Source organism: Sinocyclocheilus rhinocerous, unplaced genomic scaffold (assembly GCF_001515625.1).
Source record: "Sinocyclocheilus rhinocerous isolate Xijiao unplaced genomic scaffold, SAMN03320098_v1.1 scaffold3732, whole genome shotgun sequence".
Lineage (NCBI taxonomy): Eukaryota > Metazoa > Chordata > Actinopteri > Cypriniformes > Cyprinidae > Sinocyclocheilus > Sinocyclocheilus rhinocerous.
Window position 1 is genome coordinate 98,711 of NW_015644376.1, and position 8,894 is coordinate 107,604.

Consider the following 8,894-nt stretch of genomic DNA (forward strand, 5'->3'; position numbering starts at 1 on the left):
CATATATATATATATATATATATAATTTTTAATTTTTTTTATTAATTGCTGTTTTCATTGGAACAGTATTTTGTATTTCAATACTTAAAATCCCAAGATAAATATTTTACTTTATTTTCAGTTGATGTGTGCAAGCTTATTTGTATAGTGCTATCAGTTGTAAATGTGAGTTTAAAGTCTGTATCCAATGTGAATATGATCAGTGTAGTCTGATTTTAACAAATTATTTTTATAAACAGGTTATTTTTAGTGAATCACGACCAATGTAGTCAGATTCGCAAACAAATGTTTCTAATGAACTGTCTCTTTGTAGTGAGTCAAAAACACACAATGTGACCAGTGTAGTCAGATTCGCAAACAAATTATTCTGGTTCTTTGTAGTGAGTCAAAACATACAACGTGACCAATGTAGTCAGATTTGCAAACAAATTACTGGTTCTTTGTAGTGAGTCAAAAACATATAACGTGACCAATGTAGCCAAATTTGCAAACAATGATTCTATATGAACTGGTTCTTTGTAGTGACTCGAAACATACAATGCAACCAATGTAGTCTGTTTCACAAACAAATGATTCTTATGAACTGGCTCTTTGTAGTGAATCAAAAACATATAACACGACCAGTGTAGTCCGATTCCCAAAAAGAATGACTGTTATGAGTCGGTTCTTTTAAAGAACTTTTCAAGTGTTATTGATCTGAATCCAGTCGGAAAAACTGTATTCGCATAGAGACGATGTATATGTGTGGGACGGGTGTGTGTATTTTGTTTGTAAAAAAACATGGACATTGTCATTGAAACATGAATCAAATAGAGTGCTTGAAAATCTAAATTGCATAGAATTTGGAAATATGTATGGATGCCTAACCCTAATATTGATGCCCTGACTAATTAATATTAGTTCAAATGAGTGTTTGGGTATTTTTAAAACAAGAGTACAGTCGTGGGTCTTTTTCTTTACCAGTTCAGACCAGCATACTGTCAATACATCTCAGTGAATCATTATTCCATCACCAGTGGGCAGAAAGAGTGAATGCCTGTGTGTAATGGACTGTGGGAAGGGCCAGAGATGAGACTTCTTTCTTGGGTATGTTGGCTCATAGTCTTCATCATATTGTCCCAACAGAGAACTGACTCATCCATCAGTTCCCTTCCTGCTCATCCATCAAAAACCACCAACTTGCAACCACAAACACACACACCTGACTTGTTCTAGACCACAGGAACCAATGAAGAACAGCGGGGATTGCTTAATGTCACACTCACTCACTTTCACGCTCTCATTCATGTGTGGTGAGACCGATGCAATCGTTATAACTCGTTCTTTTCAAACTGAAATGGGATGTAAACGTACTCACATCACTTGTGAGGTCAGGGTGCAGCCAGTGGGATGTTCAAAAAAGTTTTACAATGCTCTTGGTCAGCGTCACCTCGGCTGCCCTACGCAGCCAGAAATCGATCCACCAAAACAGTCCACTGAAGAGATGAGCGAACTGGCTAATTCACTATCGATCTGGACATGGAGCGAGACTTCTCTCTCTTCAGTTGTTATGGAGTATCCGTTATGGTTCAGTTCTCAAACCAGGGCAGAAAAAAAGAGATATGTTGTATTCCATAAAGCAACTCCTGCTCTTGAAACTGTCTTTTGCAATCAACTCTCCGGTTCACACTTGAGCTTGTAATAGTTATACACTAGCATTCAAGTGTTCGGGGTCAGTAAATTTATTTATTAGTCCCATCTAACATTAAAGTTTTTAAATGTACTTTTATATTGCAATAATTTCACATTCAATCTTCAAATTAATGTAGAAACAACATAAAGACATCTTTTTTTTTGCATCTTTTTTATGACTGAAGGCGAGTATCACTTATACCAATACTACTGATGTCCCTAGGAAATTGTTCTCCCCCCCTCCAATATTTAACCATTGTACACTAATTTTGACTATACTAACATTGCAGTATAATTGAGAGCTATACATTTTAACATTTATTAGACTTTAAAAAGTAACAACTTTTAATTTAAGTGAACTTAAAACAATCTTCACATAAACCAATTATAAAAAATTACATATTTACCTGTGTCCTTCAGCAAGTAGGAAATATACAGAAATTGAATTAAGTTATCAAACACTAAATTCTAAATTAAGTATAGATGAATGCTTAAAGCTACACAAGTTATTGATTTCCTCTTTTTTTCTTTTGTTCTTTGATTAACAGACATCATAGCACCTGGGTTATTAGGTTATTTGGCTGCTGTTATTTTAAGAGCTGCCACTGCTTGAACGTGACACGGATCTGACACGCATGTTCGTAGATTCATTCACGCTTTAATATGAAATGATACAGGCTACAGCGTGCACCGCCATATTTGTGCATACAATTGAAGAGCATGTGCTATGAGCACAGTATAACGGCTGACAGGACAGGAAAATTTGTTTTTACTGACATATTGCCTGACACCATCTTATTTGACCGCAGGTCACTGATGTTCTACTGAAGCTCCTCGTCACCTGTCGTTTCAGCGCTCATTTGACTAGCGCCTGTCGCTAAAGTGGAGTGTGCATCTGAAAAGCCTCCTGTTTGATGTGGTCGTAAAGACATTCTGCATCTAAATAAATGCAATTCTTGTCAAGGATAGAGATAGAAGCAGCAGTTGTGACTGGGGTGGCCAACCCTAGCTCCGCCCCTGCGTTAACTGCGTTAAATATATATATATATACACAGGTGCATCTCAATAAATTAGAAAAATTCATTTATTTCAGTAATTCAACTCAAATTGTGAAACTCGTGTATTAAATAAATTCAATGCACACAGACTGAAGTAGTTTAAGTCTTTGGTTCTTTTAATTGTGATGATTTTGGCTCACATTTAAAGACATTCGTAATGTTACAAAAGATTTATATTTCAAATAATGCGGTAATTTTGAACATGCAATTCATCAGAAAATCCTTAAAAAACACTCATCATGGTTTCCACAAAGATTTTAAGCAGCACAACTGTACTTAACATAGATAATAATAATAAGAAATGTTTCTAAAGCACTAAATCAGCATATTAGAATGATTTCTGAAGGATCATATGACATTGAAAACTGGAGTAATGATGCTGAAAATTCAACTTTGCATTACAGGAATAAATGACATTTATTTAAAAAAAAAAATAGAACACAAGTGTCTTAATTTGCAACAATGCTTTGTATTATTATAGTTTTTACAATATTTTCTTAAGTATAAATGATTATCAAATGAATTGGTGAGCATAAAATACTGACATATTGAAAATATTGATTGATTTTATTTTTTGTTTTTGAAATGTATGTAATATTTTATATAAAATATAAATTATAGTACAGTTATATAACTATACAGTATACAGTTATATACAATATATGCATATATATTGTTACTATATGCTTTCTTTGAATAGTGTGTTAACATGCTGATAAACGTCTCTCTTTTTGTGTTCCACAGAAGACAAACAGTGAAACAGGTTTGACTTAATGGTGAGTAAAGGATGACAGAATTGAATTTTTTTGTGTGAACTATTTCTTTAAGTCCTTATTTGTTTATGCTTTCCATTTTCCAGATTATGGGTCAACAGAGTCCTGTCATGGTAATATAGATGTGTTGCAGTTATATCAACATATGATCCACCCCAATGACCCTATCTGTGTGAGGTGATGACATCCTGTCTACAATAATTAGAACTGTGTCATGTGTAAACGCGCAGTCGTCCACAACACAGAGGCATGCTCACCTCTGACACTTCACTGTCAGACGGTTTCCTGACAAACCTCAACACACGGCTTAACATTGTAGAGGTGAGGATCAACATCATCTGCCACTGGAGACCTATTAAAGATGAAGGTAACATTCTTCAGGGATTGTCTCCATTGCCTCCTTTAGTCCCAAAGGATTATTTAATCGCTCTGTCAACAATGGTTTTGAGAGACACAGAATTACTACAATACAGCTCATGATATTTGCTTTAGTCCTTTGAAAGTTTATGTTGGTGAAACGGGTAACGTGTAATATTCATTCTCAGTCTGTAAACATAAGCTCTCTCTCCTCCGTCCCTCGCTCTGTGCCTGCATTCGTCTTTGCATCTCACCTCCGCCCTTCTTTCTCCGGTGTCACCTCTATCACAGTCTAATTGGAATTCTGTCACAAGGTAAATGCTTTGTGACCAGTTAGTGACAGGTGAGTCGTCCCGCCACGAGAATCCTGGAGACAATCACCGTCACATGGACAGCACAGAGGGACAGAGGCGTTAGAGCCAGAGGGGGGCTATGCTCGGCACTGACCTGACACCTCCATCAGGACAGTAAGAGCCAGTTCGGAATGCCAGTGTGCCTGTAATAGACTATGTGACTGACTGACTGGATTCATACTAACCATATCGCTACTCATTTCCCTTGCCAATTAAATGGAGGAGATGTGATGCCTCGCTACCTCTCACAGCCCTCCCCCTCAACCTCTACCTATCTTGGACACAGGATAACAGGAGGTACTGTGGTTCTCTCTGTTCTGGATTTCTTGCTGCCCGTTATGACTTGCATTACTCCCACAGGGCAGAGGAACCATTTCTTTCGCTTTTTCAACAATAGCGGGAAAAAGCTGCAGAGGGGTTTAAATACCATTCCTGTCAAATGTAATATTTAAAAAAATGGTTTAAATTAGGTTTATTTAAATATGGTAAACTTTGCTGGATATAACATTCATTTTATTAACGCCAAATCCAAAGCAGTTTCTTTGTAATTTAACACCCGTTTAAAAGTAAAAGTTTTAATAGTTCATATTTTTAAGTTATTTTAATTAAATACTTCAGATTTATTCTTAATTGATGTTACTTAGTTTAGCTTAAAAATATTAAGGCAAAACACTACAGGCAAAACCATATTTTTTTATGCACTGGTAAAGTTAGAGATTTTGGGCTATTTTGCTTCCATGACACGTCATTTGTCAGACTGGTGGAAAAAACATGTTTATTTTATTACACTTTAACTGTTTACATCTGTAGATTTGGATTACAATACATATCTTTCAAGGACGTTTTCTGTGCCAGATTGTACTGTGCCAGAAATCTCCACTTCAGTAGCATTTACTGTATATATACTTTACAGTCAAAATCTTTACAGTTTTATTCCTAACTATATTCTTTAGGGTTTTTACAGAGAGGTTTGTCCATGTATCATTCACCTGATTTAGGTGGCCTACCTAATATAACCTACCTTTTCTAAAAACATGGTGACTTTTTCTGACTGTTAAGTGTTTTTTTTAATAATAAAAAAAAAAGAGTCAACTGGGAAAGTATGGTGATAAATTTATGGTGATAATATTTACCTGTGGTAAATATTAAAATATTTTTTAAATAAAAAAATAAGCTATGATTAAAGTAAATATCTACTTAAAAAAACGTTCTGTTTCATTCTATAAAAAAGAAAAATAAATAAATTCTGTCAAATTATTGCCTTGCCAAAATCTATATTATATTAAACTGATTTTTCTTTTGAAATTTCTACCAAAGAGTGCACCACACACATCTTCACATCAAATTTTTGTCTTCACGTCAAAAAAGTAAAGTTACTAATGTTTGTTAATTTAGAGAGAAAAGTCGTATAATGTTACTTTATTATTACTATATACTACGTAGTACTATAATTTCTAAATACATTATAGATTATTATTTACTTTATTAGTACAAGTATTAGTATTACTATACTGTTATAGGCTACTGTACTTCTGTCCCAGCTAAAAACAGCACAGTTTTAATAGTGCTGAAAAACATGACAACAGTTTAGTAAGTGGGATTTCTTTAACTTTTTAATATGTAATAATTGCTGTTTAATAAATGTTAATAAATAAATGTTTTATTTGCATCTACATGTGTGCATAGAACAAGCAGTTTGGAAAATGGATGGATGTGCGCTTTTCAACCCCTGGTTGTCTTGATAACCTATACTTCAAAACTGAGGTTTTTCATGATTTCCCTTAAGAACAGCAGTATAACAGGTCAGTAAGGCGTGCGCCACAAGGTTCCTGACAGTACTCATTTTTAACCCCCTCCCATCTGTGACTTTGCCTTAAGGCTCAGAGTTTGCCTCCACTAATACGTGGTGACGTGGGATGAGACTGCCCTTGCCAGGCATTGGCAAAGGCTCAGGGCCTCATCATGACAGTGAAGTGATGTGCCACAGCAGCTTGTATGTGCTAACATGCAGATGCCCTTAGTACTGCGGTAATTAGGCAGGAATAGCTTCCCCTTAGGTGATGCTGCTCCCACTTAACATTTTACACAAGCCTGAAAAAGAGCAGCAGACTGATGTCTGCTACATTAGTCACACACAAATAGAGGAAAGGTTAAAAATGGCTGCGCTGCATCGCACCATCAAGCTTTCTATACATGAATTAAACATTCTACGGGTTCGCTTATCAGAGTGGACTGCCAAAGCTATTTGCACACTGAGGAGATAATGCACACCGCATTGTTTTGTGCATGGCTGAATGAACAGTATAATTCGCCTTGTCTGTTTTCATGTAATTCAAATATTTTGTGTCTGTTGGATTCAAAGCTTTTAGATCACCTCCTCCTTGCATGACCCATCTGATCTTCCTGCCTCCTGCAATACTGCTGGCCGCCATTGACTCTCCTCTCGCCTTGTTTTGCTGATTACCTGCCACCTCCTGCCTGTAACGGTGTCGTCAGTAAAAACAGATGCGACACCAGGCAGGAAATCAAAGCTGAGAGGTAGCAAGCTGCAGTTCAGAGGCCTTTTCCACTTTGTCTCTCTCTCCCCTCAGAGCAGTGAGGAATTTAGAGGCAGGCAGAATGTAATTTAACACAGGCCCTTGTGCTGTATAGATTACATATGACTGTAACTGGATGCATCTATAAAGTGATGATCCGATGATCTCTTTACTGTGCATTCATGAATGTGTGTGTGTGTGTGCGCGATTGTATTTTTCCTGCACACATGTACAATTCTTGCTTTATTGTACAGACCCCAGATGTGCATTTTTATGTGAGAAGCACATCTGTGCAAAGCAGAAATCATGCTGATAAACAGTAAGAAATAATCGACTGGTCTTAAATTGTAGATTAGACCATGTTTTTTAAACTGGATTCTGGAAAGGTTGCTTGGGGGTCCACAGAAAATTTGAGAAAACAAAAAATGTTACAAATTTTTTTTTTTTGTAAACAACTTTTACTTTATTTTGTTTATTGTAATAATATTAACAAAATATTTCATTACTATTTTAATTTAAGTCAAATTTAAAACGGATTGGAAATAATTATTGAAATGAAAAAATATTATTTTATCCTGTTGACATAGAAAATAATATTGTGGCAATGTAAAACTGCTTTAGAATAATATTGTGAAAAGTGTTATACAAATAAATGAGCATTTAATTGAATTTTTTTTAGTTTTATACATCAGACAACTCTCTAATAGTAGGTATGCCATCAACTTAACACAATGAAATATTTAGCAGATAATATATTAATCATTTGTTTTGGCTTTCATACAATGATATAGAAGCTAATTTATTTAATGTCAGAAACAGCATGTTTATCACAATAACTATTTTTCACATTTTAAAAGGGTTTGTATATGTGAAAATGTATATAACTGCCTTTATAATTTAGGAAGGGGGTTCTTGCAAGGGAATCATCTTATTTTGGGGTCCTTGACACCCCCAAGGTAAGAGGAGGAGGCAGATTAAACTCCTCCATATGGAAGGTTAAGGAAACATGCATATTAATGACAGTGATGTGGCACATGATCAATGGCTTTTAATAGCTTTTCCTGGTTTGTGGAACAAAGTGCCATTAACTATTGATCTGCTGAAGAAAAGGCAACTCACGCGCCAGCACTGGGTGAAGCCTGCCATAATGGGTATCAGGAAGGATACAAGAAAGCGGCGGTTTTAACAAGCCATACATCAGTGTCAGTCCTGGAGGATGCTGTTGTCTTTTTATGCACACCTGGCAGACTGCTTGACTGCACGCCAACTGCCACAGCAGGTGCTGCTGGGTGATAGAGAGAAATCCAAAATGATGTTTATTGCAGCAGCTTGTTATAGGGCAGCTCACAGCACCAGAGATTCCCAATATACTGCATGATTAAGAATATTATTAATCAAGTACACCAAACAGCTTCTGTTCTGTGGTATTGATATTTTTCAGGTGAGGTATTAGCCATAAGACTAATTATGTGATGAGGAAATATACCTCATTTTTATAAACTGCTCACCCAGGCTGCATTTATTTGATCAAAACACAGTAAAACAGTGATATTTTGAAATATTATTAATATTTAAAATAAATGTAATTGATTCATTTGATGGAAAAGCTGAATTTATAGCATCTTTAGACCAGTCTTCAGTGTCACATTATCCTTCAGAAATCATTCTATAATATGCTGATTTGCTGGTCAAGAAACATTTCTTATTATTATTATCAGTGTGGACAACACTTGTGCTGCCTAATATTTTTGTGGAAATAGTTACACAGTTATTATTATCAGTGTGGACAACACTTGTGCTGCCTAATATTTTTGTGGTAATAGTTACACAGGATTCTTTGAATAGAAAGTTCTATTAGAATTTAATAGAATTTGTCACGTGTTTGCTGTCACTTTTGATCAATTTCTTTCAAAAAGTTACTGACCTTAAACTTTTGAATGGTAGTGTCTTGCATAATAAAAACTGATTTTCATGATTTTTTTTTTTCTTTTTCCTGTTGTCTCATAGGTACAGTCACCAGTACACTGCAAAGAAGATCTGTTGCGCAGAAAAATATAATAACACTACAAATGTCTGACCTTCTGTATGATTGAATCAGTATATGCAATCGCAAACCCCCCCCCCCCCCATTGAAGCCATTGAAGA